Source organism: Rattus norvegicus, chromosome 11 (genome assembly GCF_021556685.1).
Source record: "Rattus norvegicus strain SHRSP/BbbUtx chromosome 11, alternate assembly SHRSP_T2T, whole genome shotgun sequence".
In the NCBI taxonomy this organism is placed as follows: domain Eukaryota; kingdom Metazoa; phylum Chordata; class Mammalia; order Rodentia; family Muridae; genus Rattus; species Rattus norvegicus.
Window position 1 is genome coordinate 54,150,227 of NC_141544.1, and position 16,637 is coordinate 54,166,863.

General features: G+C 39.5%; 1 protein-coding gene across 1 annotated transcript in view; it reads left to right on the forward strand.

The window, feature by feature from the left end:
* Positions 1 to 16,637, forward strand: part of Epha6 (Eph receptor A6) — a 962,116-nt gene that overhangs the window by 724,913 nt on the left and 220,566 nt on the right.

The following is a 16,637-nucleotide window of genomic DNA, read 5'->3' on the forward strand; positions in this document are numbered from 1 at the left end:
ACAGTCCAATGCTTCATGCCTTATATCATGCCAGGGTCTGTTTGAAATATAAAAATGAGGAGCTTCTGCAAATAATGTAAGTCATGTCGTGAACAAGAAATAACTCTCCTACGATATAAATAAAATGTAATCCTTGCAAGTGAAATTAAGAAAATCACTAACAATGGAGGTAAGCGAGGCCGTATGTGGACTATTATTCTGTGCCAGGTCTCTTATAAATACTGTGTCAAATAATTGTCTTCATTGTACAGTATTCCCTACATAGTATCAAAAGGAAAATTGAGGCTTAGGGAGTTTAATTGGCTTGCATGAAATTGTGCAGCGAACAGTGCCATAACAAAGCCGTGGCAACAGATACCTCTAGCATCAGGATGTGCACTTATCCCAGAGGGAACGTGAAGCTTCACACGGACGAAAAGTGGAAAAATTGAAACCCTCTTTGAAGAGGGAGTGTTCTCACCTCCTCTCTGGACTGCCAGGCCAAGGGGAGGTATTCACTTTGTAGAAGGGACAGCCAACGCATGCAAATAACAGGCAGCACTGGAGTAAAACGGGTAGGATTTGAAGCAATCCAAATGCCCCAAGTTTGTACCCAACCTCAAGAATGTGAGAGGGAATGGAGGTGTTTAAAACCCAGAAGTGTGAAGATTCCGTGTCAGCATTAGAACCCTGCAGAGGCGTAGGCAAGTGTCCGGAAACAAACTCCATATGCAGACCTCAAGCTGACAATGTCTAGCTGGGAAAGCAGACATGGACTTGATGCTGTCAGGGCACTGCCATAATGGTCCCAGCCTGTCACACACATGCCCGGACAAAAAGTCCTCATGGACTCATTTGGTCCTAGTCTCTGTTGGCTGTTACAATTGTTATGATGATGACGGTGTCCCCCGAGCATTTCAAAGTCAGTCCAGTGCTCAGCATCATGATATGCTGTTCATCCTGCACCCATCTCGGCCCTATACATGCCAACTCACTACTGTCTACCATGAGATACCCACTGCCACAGCAATAATGTAAGTAGAGACATTTTGTCTTTCAAGCTTCGTATACTGGAACAGCCATGTCCTGCCTGTAACAATAGAGTAGAGATGAGCAGTGGTGACCAGTCTGATTCTCCACCTCTTTTGAAGGGTACAGCGTCTTAGAGTTTCCATTGCTATGAAGAGACACCATGACCAAGCCAACTCTTATAAAGAACAACATGCACTTGAGGCTGACTTACAGGTTCAGAGGTTTCAGTCCATTATCAAGATAGGAAGCATGGCAGTGCCCAGGCCGACATGGTGCTAGAGAAGCTGAGAGTTCTATATCCTGATCCAACTATAGCCAAGAAAGACTTTCTACTGGGCAGATAGGAGGTGGACCACAAAGCCCATCCTCACAGTGACACCCTTCCTCCAAGAAGGCCACATCTACTCCAACAAGGCCACATCTCCTACTAGTGCCAATCCCTTGGCCAAGCATATTCACACCACCACACACAAGGACAAACACAGCCTGTCTCCTTAACTCTTATCTACTGTGCTAAATTTGTATGCCCTGTGGTACTAAAGTAGAAGACTAACACACAGTTCATAAATATTAAAGCATAGAACACTTCGGCTACCAAGCTAAAGAGTCTGGGCTTGGTCCCTTACATGTGGTAACTTCTGTTAAACAACTCCTTAGCACCGGAAGTATAAAAGTACCTTTTAAATGGATGTGTAGATTAACACTGCAGGAGGGGAGGTAGGAGTTGAGGACTGGGAGGGGAAGAGGAAGAGGAAACCATGGTCAGGGTGTAAAATCAGCAAAATGTTACTGAGTGGTCAAGATGGGTCTTCAAGAGTGACAAAATTCACTTCAAGAGTGACATAATTTAAATACTATGGCCCATTTTTCTCATTCTAAGAGGACAAATAAAAGATTACTTTATTTTCACAAAAGAAAAAAACAAAAACAAAAATCCTGTGAGCCCAGAAAGCAACCGCTGGCTAGGGATATGTTGATGAAGACATCATGGGAGCCACGTGCTTTCCTGATTCATCCATCTCGGCATTGCTTCTCAGGTTGCTTCTTAGAACTTCACAAATTTGAGAACCAAAGTCTCTCCCTTGGTCCTGAACAATAGCTTTTTCCTGAGCATTTAAAGTAGAAAAGCAGAACGCTCACTAAACTCTGATAATTATGCATATTTGGAGGCTATGTACATTATTAAAGCACACACAGCTCCAAGAGCTCTAACAGAGAAAAGTCAGTCTTTTGTCTCTACAAAGTCAAACTGCCTTTGGACTATTTATACAAAGATGATTTTAATTCGGCTTGATAAATATTACATTGAGCAAGCCCCGGGGACTGGGTGTGTGGAAGACAACACCTGATTGACCCACTCATCCCTGTCCTCGTTTTGAGATGTATACATTCTTGTGTGTGTGTGTGTGTGTGTGTGTGTGTGTGTGTGTGTGTGTGTGTACCTGAGTTACCCTCTGTGTACCTCAGGTTTGCAGAAGCTCTCAGAGACCTCTAGAAATCATGTTATAATTGGTTATGAACTGTGCGATGTGTGTGCTGAGAACCAAACATGGATCCTCTGCAAGAACAGTGTGTTTTCTTAACCTTAGAGCCATCTCTCCAGCCCCTTCGCCCTATTATTCAGGGATCACAGCTCAGTGAGGAAGACAAATGTGTAAGCCAGAGGCACCAGTCACCCGTCATAGACTGAAATCATCCCGGAGACATGTGCCATTTGGTTTTTAAAACATTTTCTAAACATTTGGATTCATTCTTAGTCAGAACTTTTACCCTCAGTTCATCTAAATGCCTTTGTCACAAGCTGATTTATTTATTTACTGCACCTGGCAAAGTCCTAAGGCATCTGAGATTGGCACCAAAAAAAGTGAACAATAAACACTGTATCTATGGTGATGTTGTGTCTCTGTTACAGTATTTCAGATTAAGGAGGCACAGAGGCTTGAGTAGAGTGAATTCTTGCCAGATGTGCTTAAGCACACTCTAACAAAAGAGGGATGCCTGCAAAAGCCAGAAGGGTCTTCCAGAGAAGAAGTTTGGAAAGTGGGAGCTCTGGGTCCTGGGAGTCAGAAGGAGACGGCAAAAGAAAAAATGTTCACCCTGTACTCACTGAATACTTTCCATGAACAGAGCTATCTCAAATATACTTCTTCATTAAAGAAAAAAAAAAACAATGCATTCATCATTACTGGCTTTGGACATGGCAAGCTTTGTTATTCTGCTTAGTTCACCTATGAGCATTTATTTACTCAGGGTACTGATCTGGTAATTAACTTCCCTTGACCTACTAAGTGCAAATATAAGTACAACCACTAGACAGAAACCCATTCAAGTCAGCAGATGAAATGGAAACTTAAGTAAACAGATTATTTCAGCATAGAGGAAGCATGATAGGTTAGTCTGACCCAATTTTATCACATTATCATTAAGAACACTGAGGCATTTAAATGTTGTCTTTTAAAATAATATATCTATATGTATACTTATATAATGTCTATAAAATATTTTACATTTTTCAAGAAGAATTTTAAACAACTTCAATGTCTTCTCATTCTCTTTATTGGTGAAAAAAATTAAACAAATGGTAACAGTTGTCATTATATCATTTAAAAGTAACTGAGGAAAGATGAAAATTTATTTTAAAGTCACTGAACAAAAACCGAAATGATATCTCTGCCCTTTTTGTTCCAATACTGGATTGTGAGTTATTAAAAATTACCAAGATGAGATACATCTAAAAGTTATTTTACTGTGACTTGAGGATTAAAACAGTCAAGAGTTAAATAATATCACCTCTATTTTTAATTTTATAATATTTTAAAGCATCTGTATTGAGGTTAGGTGTACAACTATAGAGAAAACATGCCAACTTTTAATTGCAATAGTATTTCCATGTGTATCGATTTATCCAATAGACCAAATTTTGTGATTGTAACTTTTGCTTATAGAACCATTTTCCGAAAGCAATAGGGTCACAAAAATATTTTTCTTATTTAATTAGAACTGAAAACCAGAATCTATGCTTTAATAGATATTTGCTGAATGTATGAATAGGTCAGAGAATCAACAAGAGGAGAGATGAGTAGGTCACTCCATTATTTTGTTTTTTTGTTTTTTGCATAACTTTGTTTATTGTATGTATATTCAATTCAATTTATATTTTAGATGACCTTGATTTTGGAAGCTTAGTTAAATTCACTTATCATTAGTAATAATTTTAAAATGATTTTTTTCTTTTTATTTATTCTTCTCTCACACAATACTTCCCAACTGCACTTTGCCCTCCTTTCATTTCTCCCAGTCCCACCCCTCTGCCTCCCTGGTCTACCCCAGATCCACTGCTCCTCCATTTCTCTTCAGAAAAAAGCAGGCCTTCCAGTTACCAGGCAAACAGCATAACTAGATGCAGTTAGATGAGGCACAGGCTGTTATATCAAGACTGAGTGGGGCAACCTAGTAGGAGGTAAAGGGTCCCAAGAGCAGGTTAAAGAGTCAGAGACGCCCCAACTCTGACTGTTAGGGATCCCATAAAACCCCAAGCTAAACAGCTAACACATATGCAGAGGACCTAGAGCAGACCCATTCAGGCTCCAGGATTGCCACTTCAGTCTCTGAGCCCCTATGAGCCCAGCTTAGTTGATTCTGTGGGCCATGTTCTTGTAGTTTCCTCAACCCCTCCAGCTCCTTCTTACCTATCTTCAGCAGGTTCCCTGAGCTCAGCCTAATGTTTTGCTGTGTATCTCTGCTCCTGTGAGCTGTAGGAGGAAACCTCTCAATGACCATTGGGCTAGGCACCAATCTATGAGTATAGAAAAATATCATTAGAAAGCTCGTCATAGACTTTTTTTTCCTTTTTCTCTTTTTCTTTTTGTTTGCTCGTTTTTGGTTTGGGGGATGTGTGGAGGGTTGTTGTTGCTGATATTGTTGTTGGGGGTTTTCTGGTCTTGTTTGTTTATTTGTTTGCTTATGTTGTTTTGGCTTTACCCTGGGTCTCTGGGTTATCCAGCTTCCTGTTCCTGCCCATCTAGACAGTGTCAGACTTAGGGTCTCTCTGGTGGCATGGGCCTCAAGTTAGATCAGTCATTGGGTCGTCCACTCTCACAAGTTCTGGGCCACCATTGCCTCAGCTCATCTTACAAGCAAGACAAATTGTGGGTCAAAGGTTGTATGTTTTTGGCTGGATTGATGTTCCAGTCCTACTCTTGGAAGCCTTGCCTGGTTAAGGGATGTGACCTGTTCAGGTTCCTGGTCCTCTACTATTAGGAGTTCTCACTAGGGTGACCCAGACCCAGAAACAAACAAACAAAAAAAACCCCAAAATGGTATGTACTAGCTTATAAGTGAATATTTAACTGTTAAATAAAGGATAATCACACTACAATACACAGACCCAGAGAGATTAAGTAACAATGAGGGCTCTAGGGAAGGCATATGGATGTCCCTGACTAAATAAAAATCACCTCCCTTCCAAGAAATTTAGAAATCAACTTGGCATGCAAGTTCTTTAGATTCGAGGAAGGTACTTGCCCAAAGAGGAATTATGTCACTTCCAATTAACATTCTTTATACCACTTACTCAACTTCCTTTAATTGAAACTATCCTCTGTATGCCTTTTGATTACAGTTACAGGAGACCAGACTGGCTGGTCTCAAGGGCTACAAGAAGGCATAAACCATTCTATGTTAAGATGTATATTGGCTGAGCATCTCGGGCTTCATTTATCCCATCAGTGAGGGAGCCAAATCAAAGGTCTCTGTGGCCTAAGTTTACATTCTGTGCTGCAGAGAAAGAGCTCTTCTTCCTGGGTAGTGATCAGAAACCTTGAGTTCAGTCCCCTTCCTGATTACAGAAATTTAGGGACTATTTTCTCATACATGAATATATATATAATCTTCCTTCTCTTAGAGAACGTAAGTAAATTATTGTGAAAACACAAGCTTCAGAAGTAATAAAGAAATGTTTATGGAGTCTACTAAAGAAAGAACTAGTGTAACTGGAGAGAGGAGGGTTAGTAGAGAGTCTTGAGCATTGAGAAGTGAGTGTGCCTCTGAAATCAATAGCATTGGAATAGCATTTGGCTTAACTGGACCATTTTCATATTGAAGGTATTCTAAATACAGAAAAAGAGCACGGTCACTAGACCAAAGCCTAACTATAGAGTAGCATCTATAAGGCAGCTACAGGGTGAGGAGTGGATCCCTCCTGATATGCACACACTCTCTCTTCAGAGCTTCTAATGTAGATTAGTCCCATCAGCAAATATCATTGAGCTACTAGTGTCTTCTGCATATACTAAGCTCATTCTAAAATACAGAATATATAGTCGTGTGTGGTATTGCACACTTTTAATCCCAGCACTGAAGAGGCAGAAGCCAATTTAGATCAAAGAAAGTAAAGAAGGAATCAGAAAAAGAACTGGAAGAGCTTGAAGGGGCTCGAGACCCCATATGTACAACAATGCCAAGCAACCAGAGCTTCCAGGGACTAAGCCACTACCTAAAGACTATACATAGACTGACCCTGGACTCTGACCTCATAGGTAGCAATGAATATCCTAGTAAGATCACCAGTGGAAGGGGAAGCCCTTGGTCCTGCTAAGACTGAACCCCCAGTGAACTAGATTGTTGGGGGGAGGGTGGCAATGGGGGGAGGATGGGAAGGGGAACACCCATGAAGAAGGGGAGGGGGAGGGATTAGGGGGATGTTTGCCTGGAAACCGGGAAAGGGAATAACACTCGAAATGTATATAAGAAATACTCAAGTTAATAAAAAAAAAGAGTGAAATAAAACTGTTTGAAATGGTATTTATTTTTGTATTGGTGCTACAAACTTAGTAATTTAAGTTCTGACTACATTCAGTTTGTTTTGACAGTGTAATATAATATTAGAAATACACAGTGGTATAAAATACTAATTATTTGCAACTGATAGTAGTGAATCCTTATTTTTAATATTTGCATGTGTGCTCTTTTCTCTTTGTATCCAATTATATGATCCTTCCTTGTCCTAATATAAGAAATAAGATGAATTCATGAAGGTATGGGCACTCCAACTGTGGTTGCCCCATTGTGTATTTATTATGTTTTCTAATGTATAATTACATTACATGTGTATATATTGTATTTATAATGTATATACATTGTTGAGACTACCTATAGAGAAGTAACAAAGTCTACTATACTCACTTCAAAGCCCTGATCGAATTATTTGTCTTTGAAAGAAAGTATTTCCCCAACACTTTGGCATTTACCCCTCACTCATTATCAAAAGTAGTCTCCAAAATTCCCTGGTTTTACACCACCTCTAACAATAAAATGTTTGAGCAACCCTTCTAAGGAGTAGTACTAAGAGTATATTTTGTTTTTGTATTTGGAGCTAAAAGAAAAAACATTCAAAATGGGCATACATCTATAAAAATACATACATAAGAACTGTCTGGCCCTGAGTTCCTTCTGCCCATTTCCCTGCACTCTGAAGCACCAACCACGCTGTTTTGAAAACATTTACAAAAGGAGACTCACTATTGAAGAAGCCTCGTTAGAGGGGTACCAGATAGAAACCAGCAAACTGACCTTCCTAAAGCCGGGTACATGAGGATGTGTTTCTTAAATGAATTCTAGGCGGCTTGTCTTTAATTCAGACAGCACGATGGATTTCTACACATAGATCCTCATGGTTACTTGCAAAATTCCACCTAACAAATCCCTATGAAGTAGCTGTATCACAAAAGACTAGATTAGAAGGGACATTGTATTGTTTGACTTGTTAGCATCAAAGATAAATGAACTGGCATATAGTGTTTAAAAATGGATTTTTATTTTCTAAATATTTTCTAAAGTCCTTATTTTCTTAAAGATTTGTGAATGTACATAGAAGGAGGAGTCATAAAATTTTATCAATGTTGTTTTTACTTTACTTTCTTTCTAAAGCAGATTTATGGTGATGGTACAATGTTGACATCATAGCGCTGGCTATCACTGCTTTAACTGAATCCTAAAACTGAGTCCTGTGAGGTAGCAGGCATTACCACTTTCATTTTAGAAAGAAGGGGAAGCTCAGCATTCTCTGTCATTGTGTGTTATGTTTACACAAATACCAAGTGACACCCAATATTTAATGCAACGCTATTCAAGAGCCATAGGGGCAATATCAACTTAGAAATGAGGTTTTGTCTCAGAGTTTGCATCAAATATGCTTTAATTGTTGAAAATGGTTATTCTGCAGGCCAGCTAACTTTCAGACATAGAAACATAACTTTGAGTTCTGCTATGGAGTCAGATATCAGAATGCAGGGCATTTCAATGTCTCTTTGTAGCCTCAGTACATAACCTAGTAGACAGCAACCTTTTATTTTTGAGAATTTCATACGTGAGTATTGTATCACATCATGTCTACTCTCTGTCTCCCGATTCAACTCCTCTACTCTACACCCTAAGTCCTTCTCTAATTCATGACCTCCTCCTCCTCTTTAATTACAGAGAGAGAGAGAGAGAGAGAGAGAGAGAGAGAGAGAGAGAGAGAGACACTTGCAAGCAAGCACACACACTACACACACACACACATACATAATGCATGCATGCTCACAAAACCTGCTGAGTCCATTTAATGGAAACTGACCAGTTAGGATCCATAACTTACTAGAAAGTCTGCCCTGGAGAAGGCTGTCTTACTCTTCCGCAAACAAAGCCTTTAGTTCATCACCTAGGAGTGGCCTCCTTTGAGCTTTTCCTTTCCATGTAAGCATGTCAGTCGGTGGAGTCATTATGCAGGTCTAACTTAGGTGATTGTATTTTGAAATTTCTTTTTTTTTCTTTCCTCAGTGTCTTGAAGTTCTTATTGTACAGATCTTTTACTTGCTTGGTTAAAGTCACACGGAGGTACTTTATATTATTTGGGTCTATTATGAAGGGTGTCGTTTCCCTAATTTCTTTCTCGGCTTGTTTCTCTTTTGTATAGAGGAAGGCAACTGATTTATATGAGTTAATTTTATACCCAGCCACTTTGCTGAAGTTGTTTATCAGCTTTAGTAGTTCTCTGGTGGAACTTTTGGGATCACTTAAATATACTATCATGTCATCTGCAAATAGTGATATTTTGACCTCTTCTTTTCCGATCTGTATCCCCTTGATCTCCTTTTGTTGTCTGATTGCTCTGGCTAGAACTTCAAGAACTATATTGAATAAGTAGGGAGAGAGTGGGCAGCCTTGTCTAGTCCCTGATTTTAGTGGGATTGCTTCAAGTTTCTCTCCACTTAGTTTAATGTTAGCAACTGGTTTGCTGTATATGGCTTTTACTATGTTTAGGTATGGGCCTTGAATTCCTATTCTTTCCAGGACTTTTATCATGGAGGGGTGTTGAATTTTGTCAAATGCTTTCTCAGCATCTAATGAAATGATCATGTGGTTCTGTTCTTTCAGTTTGTTTATATAATGGATCACGTTGATGGTTTTCCGTATATTAAACCATCCCTGCATGCCTGGGATGAAGCCTACTTGATCATGGTGGATGATTGTTTTGATGTGCTCTTGAATTCGGTTTGCCAGAATTTTATTGAGTATTTTTGCGTCGATATTCATGAGGGAAATTGGTCTGAAGTTCTCTTTCTTTGTTGTGTCTTTGTGTGGTTTAGGTATAAGAGTAATTGTGGCTTCATAGAAGGAATTCGGTAGGGCTGCATCTGTTTCAATTTTGTGGAATAGTTTGGATAATATTGGTATGAGGTCTTCTATGAAGGTTTGATAGAATTCTGCACTAAACCCGTCTGGACCTGGGCTCTTTTTGGTTGGGAGACCTTTAACGACTACTTCTATTTCCTTAGGAGATATGGGGTTGTTTAACTGGTTTATCTGTTCCTGATTTAACTTCGACACCTGGTATCTGTCTAGGAAATTGTCCATTTCCTGAAGGTTTTCAAGTTTTGTTGAATATAGGTTTTTATAGTAAGATCTGATGATTTTTTGAATTTCCTCTGAATCTGTAGTTATGTCTCCCTTTTCATTTCTGATTTTGTTAATTTGGACGCACTCTCTGTGTCCTCTCGTTAGTCTGGCTAAGGGTTTATCTATCTTGTTGATTTTCTCAAAGAACCAACTTTTGGTTCTGTTGATTCTTTCTATGGTCCTTTTTGTTTCTACTTGGTTGATTTCAGCTCTGAGTTTGATTATTTCCTGCCTTCTACTCCTCCTGGGTGTATTTGCTTCTTTTTGTTCTAGAGCTTTTAGGTGTGCTGTCAAGCTGCTGACATATGCTCTTTCCTGTTTCTTTCTGCAGGCACTCAGCGCTATGAGTTTTCCTCTTAGCACAGCTTTCATTGTGTCCCATAAGTTTGGGTATGTTGTACCTTCATTTTCATTAAATTCTAAAAAGTTTTTAATTTCTTTCTTTATTTCTTCCTTGACCAGGTTATCATTGAGTAGAGCATTGTTCAATTTCCACATATATGTGGGCATTCTTCCCTTATTGTTATTGAAGACCAGTTTTAGGCCGTGGTGGTCCGATAGCACGCATGGGATTATTTCTATCTTTCTGTACCTGTTGAGGCCCGTTTTTTGACCAATTATATGGTCAATTTTGGAGAAAGTACCATGGGGAGCTGAGAAGAAGGTATATCCTTTTGCTTTAGGATAGAATGTTCTATAAATATCCATTAAGTCCATTTGGCTCATGACTTCTCTTAGTCTGTCTACGTCTCTGTTTAATTTCTGTTTCCATGATCTGTCCATTGATGAAAGTGGGGTGTTGAAATCTCCCACTATTATTGTGTGAGGTGCAATGTGTGTTTTGAGCTTTAGTAAGGTTTCTTTTACGTATGTAGGTCCCCTTGTATTTGGGGCATAGATATTTAGGATTGAGAGTTCATCTTGGTGGATTTTTCCTTTGATGAATATGAAGTGTCCTTCCTTATCTTTTTTGATGACTTTTAGTTGGAAATTGATTTTATTTGATATTAGAATGGCTACTCCAGCTTGCTTCTTCTGACCATTTGCTTGGAAAGTTGTTTTCTAGCCTTTCACTCTGAGGTAGTGTCTGTCTTTGTCTCTGAGGTGTGTTTCCTGTAGGCAGCAGAATGCAGGGTCCTCATTGCGTATCCAGTTTGTTAATCTATGTCTTTTTATTGGGGAGTTGAGGCCATTGATATTGAGAGATATTAAGGGATAGTGATTATTGCTTCCCGTTATATTCATATTTGGATGTGAGGTTATGTTTGTGTGCTTTCATTCTCTTTGTTTTGTTGCCAAGACGATTAGTTTCTTGCTTCTTCTAGGGTGTAGCTTGCCTCCTTATGTTGGGCTTTACCATTTATTATCCTTTGTAGTGCTGGATTTGTAGAAAGATATTGTGTAAATTTGGTTTTGTCATGGAATATCTTGGTTTCTCCATCAATGTTAATTGAGAGTTTTGCTGGATACAGTAACCTGGGCTGGCATTTGTGTTCTCTTAGGGTCTGTATGACATCAGTCCAGGATCTTCTGGCCTTCATAGTTTCTGGCGAGAAGTCTGGTGTGATTCTGATAGGTCTGCCTTTATATGTTACTTGACCTTTTTCCCTTACTGCTTTTAATATTCTTTCTTTATTTTGTGCGTTTGGTGTTTTGACAATTATGTGACGGGAGGTGTTTCTTTTCTGGTCCAATCTATTTGGAGTTCTGTAGGCTTCTTGTATGTCTATGGGTATCTCTTTTTTTAGGTTAGGGAAGTTTTCTTCTATGATTTTGTTGAAGATATTTGCTGGTCCTTTGAGCTGGGAGTCTTCACTCTCTTCTATACCTATTATCCTTAGGTTTGATCTTCTCATTGAGTCCTGGATTTCCTGTATGTTTTGGACCAGTAGCTTTTTCCGCTTTACATTATCTTTGACAGTTGAGTCAATGATTTCTATGGAATATTCTGCTCCTGAGATTCTCTCTTCCATCTCTTGTATTCTGTTGGTGAAGCTTGTATCTACAGCTCCTTGTCTCTTCTTTTGGTTTTCTATATCCAGGGTTGTTTCCATGTGTTCTTTCTTGATTGCTTCTATTTCCATTTTTCATTCCTTCAACTGTTTGATTGTGTTTTCCTGGAATTCTTTCAGGGATTTTTGTGTCTTCTCTCTATGGGCTTCTACTTGTTTATTTATGTTTTCCTGGAATTCTTTCAGGGATTTTTGTGTCTCCTCTCTATGGGCTTCTACTTGTTTATTTATGTTGTCCTGGAATTCTTTCAGGCATTTTTGCAATTCCTCTCTGTAGGCTTCTACTTGTTCTCTAAGGGAGTTCTTCACGTCTTTCTTGAAGTCCTCCAGCATCATGATCAAAAATGATTTTGAAACTAGATCTTGCTTTTCTGGTGTGTTTGGATATTCCATGTTTGTTTTGATGGGAGAATTGGGCTCCGATCGTGCCATGTAGTCTTGGTTTCTGTTGCTTGGGTTCCTGCGCTTGCCTCTCGCCATCAGATTATCTCTAGTGTTACTTTGTTCTGCTATTTCTGACAGTGGCTAGACTGTCCTATAAGCCTGTGTGTCAGGAGTGCTGTAGACCTGTTTTCCTCTCTTTCAGTCAGTTATGGGGACAGAGTGTTCTGCTTTCGGGCGTGTAGTTTTTCCTCTCTACAGGTCTTCAGCTGTTCCTGTGGGCCTGTGTCTTGAGTTCACCAGGCAGCTTTCTTGCAGCAGAAAATTTGGTCTTACCTGTGGTCCCGAGGCTCAAGTTTGCTCGTGGGGTGCTGCCCACGGGCTCTCTGCAGCGGCAGCAACCAGGAAGACCTGTGCCGCCCCTTCCAGGAGCTTCAGTGCACCAGGGTTCCAGATGGTCTTTGGCTTTTTCCTCTGGCGTCTGAGATGTGTGTGCAGAGAGCAGTCTCTTCTGGTTTCCCAGGCTTGTCTGCCTCTCTGAAGGTTTAGCTCTCCCTCCCACGGGATTTGGGTGCAGAGAACTGTTTATCTGGTCTGTTTCCTTCAGGTTCCGGCGGTGTCTCAGGCAGGGGTCCTGCCGCTCCTGGGCCCTCCCCCACGGGAGCCCAGAGGCCTTATACAGTTTCCTCTTGGGCCAGGGATGTGGGCAGGGGTGAGCAGTGTTGGTGGTCTCTTCCGCTCTGCAGCCTCAGGAGTGCCCACCTGACCAGGCGGTTGGGTCTCTCTCTCACGGGGTCTGGGAGCAGAGAGCTGCTGCGGGCCGGGCGTATTTTGAAATTTCTTATAGCTTCCTTATCATATATAGAAGATATTTTCTGGCAACAGACATTCTGGTCCCTGACTCTTAGAATCTTTCTTCCCCTCTTCTGCGATAATCATACTTTACTCAGCATAACATTTTTCCATAGGTGCTACTAGCATAAAGAGACAGCATTTTCCTTTTGATAGTAGTATGTTATATATTGCAAGGCTCCCAACCCTCTATCTATTAAGTACCTATAATGATTTCCCCCATCCCAATTTATGATGTTCTTAGTATACTGGAACCACTAAACCTAAGAACCACTGTTGTAATGAAAGACTCAAGAATCTAACAAGCCAGAAATACAAGTATTCGTGTTATAAATATTTAACGTTTACTCTTCTACTGTAACTAAAACCGAAACTTAAATTGACAATTCTCATGCTATAGTTGTAGACATTGTGACTTCCAATACAAACTAAATTATTGATATGTTTCACAATTAAAAAATGGAAGTCGAGTGTGAACAACGGAAGCGATTGACTGAACCTACTAAAATTGTTCTATATCAACTCACCTGTGTTAGTTACTTCTATTGTGGCTGTGAAATACTTGAGGAAAACAACTAAAAGAGAGGGATAATTTATTTGTGCTCAAAATTTTCATCCTGGCTCCATGTGCTCAGACAGAATGTCATGTTACTGGGGCATATGGTAGAAGTCGATGTTTATCTCTTAGTGCATAGAAAACAGAAAGAGAAAGGCAACAAAGGTCTAAGGCTAAGATAATCCCAAAGACCTGTTCCAAGTGATTTAATTCCTCCAGCTAAGTACCATCTGCCAAGGTTTCTAGAAAGTTCCCTAATAACCCCACCTACTAGGGAAGAAACCAGTGAAAACAAATACCTGTGGAGGGACATCTCATAGTCAACCCTTAACTAGTCTGAAAATTTGATTCCCTATGATTAAAGAAAAAATGGTAGAGTACAATTATCACATAATGCCTGATCTCTCTGAATGTGTATCCATGCACAGAATTTTTATGGGGTTCTATTAGCTTTTATAAAAGTGACATTTCTTTAAGAAACAGACACTACAATGAATCACTTTTTTAACCACAGGGGGAAAAAAAACATAACAAAACCACCGTGAAAAGTGCAGTAAGTTTAGGGGAAGGAAAGCTGCTATTAGGTATGACATCTGTCACAACAGCACTCAGTAATCAATGTAATCGGAGCAATAAAGTAGTATTTGTATTTAGCTCTTTCCAAGGAGTTAAAATAATGAGCTTCTTTTCTAAATTGGTAGTTTTTATGGGGTTCTCAAAAAATAGTAAATACAAGTCAACATCTCGAAATGTGCACCATATTTCAATTACTCAGAGTCACCGCTCTGAATAGCTTCGTTTTAAGTCGCTTTCATGGTCATTTCATTTATAGCCTTTTATTCATTGTTCTATGTGACTAAGTTATTCTCTTTCCTAATATCTAATATACTTGAACCGATATTTCTATTACTTGGTTTTAATAAATCACTGTCAGCGAAACTTTTACTTGTTAATATACGCATAAAACACAGGCCACTTTAGTTATCATAGTACATCATAGTACATAATAGAAAGTGTATTTCTTGCCATTATTTTTTCCATCATAGCGATATCATTTCTTTTGTGACTTTAAGTAAGAATGCTATGCGCATATATAAGATTCCATCCCCCTGGCATTCAGTGAAATGCCACCATTAGTAACTAGTGTTTTCCAGAAAACACTATGCAGACAGCACTGCCATGTATGAAATGCCTTCTATGGAAGAACTTACACATAGGAACTATTCGTGATCAGTGATGAATGTCCCATGCAGTCACGAGAAGAAATGCATGTCTTTCACTATTCTTTGAAGTTTTGACTGAACACTCTCTGGTCTCCTCCTGAGTATGTGTGACACATGCCTTTCTTTTTTTTTTTTCCCCCCCGGAGCTGGGGACCGAACCCAGGGCCTTGCGCGTGCTAGGCAAGCGCTCTACCACTGAGCTAAATCCCCAACCCCCGACACATGTCTTTCTTAATGCTGAAAGTACTCAGCTCTGCTATGAATTCAGACTCAAGGACAGAGACGCTTCCAGCTTTAACCTATTTTTGGTAAAGATTTTGTGCTGAAAACAATATTACTACGGACTACTTGTCTTACTCATGTGACCAAATGCCTGAGAGGAGAGAAAGAAGAGTTGATTTTGGCTTTTAGTTTGAGGAGATACAGTCCCCCCTGGTTGAAGAACGGACATGGCTGTAATGGAATAAGGGAGTTAATCAGAGTACTTCTGCAAAGTAGACAGGAACTGAGGCCAAACTTCAGAGTCTCGGGCTCTCCCACGGTGATCTGCTTCTTCAAGGAAAACTCCATCTTTAAAGTATTTTCACAATCTCTAAAATACCACTAACTAGCTGGAGACCTAGTAGTGTTCAAGGAAACAAGTCTAGGAAAGATATTTTATACTCAAACCACAAGTCAGAGTAAAGCCTCTTTACAAATATGGGACTTGCTAAACCAGAACATGGGAAGATTCCCCGTCTCAGACACGATATAGACAAGTCATTGCCCTAGTATGCTTTCTAGAGACATAATGAGATAGAAGTCCTCGGTGAATTGTGCTTCTTGTGGCCAACTAGAATTTCATTTTAGTTTGCCCATTCGGATTACCAGAATTGTCCGCTCACTAATATTTGGTGAACATCAAACTTTCCTCAGGGTGATTATATTAACTTCATGTCCTTGAGATACCAATTTTTAATTTTTTTTTAGAATCAGATTTTCCAACTGACACACAAAGAATATCAATCTCTCAAATAGGGATATTTTTCATTGTTTATTTTCACTCCACAGTGGAGTTTGTCCCTGGTCAACTCTGTAACACCACGTCCCATCTCTAGACTTCAGTTTGTTAGTTTGAGGAACATTGGTCTTTGATGAAAGCGCTTATCTACATTAATATCCTTTTGCTCAGAGACTCATTATGTAATTTGATTAATAATTTTCCAAACACTTTACTGTTGCTTTACTTCATAAAAAGATAAAGGAAAATGGTTCTACCTTTACAAACTCCCATCATGTCCTTAACAGAATTAAGATAGTGGTGTATGCTTACTATTTAATAGATAGTTTAAATATGCATAAATATAAAATGCTATGCTCATTTTAGCCATTGGTATTGATGCTTCCAGAGCAAGGCATTGTTCCATTTGGCAAAACACAGTTTTCAGATGTTATCGGGACAATTTTCTTCATTTTTATCATTCATGTGGCTGTGGATAAAGCAGATGATATCAGTGACAGACATTCATGTCTGTCTCATCATTTCATAGCCTGTTCTTGGAACTAATATAGATTTAGAAACTTTGAGCTAAGTGTAGTGGTGCATAATTTAATACCAGTACTGGAGAGACAGAATCAGGTGAGTATCTATGAATTTGAGGCAGACCCGATCAACTGGACAAAGAT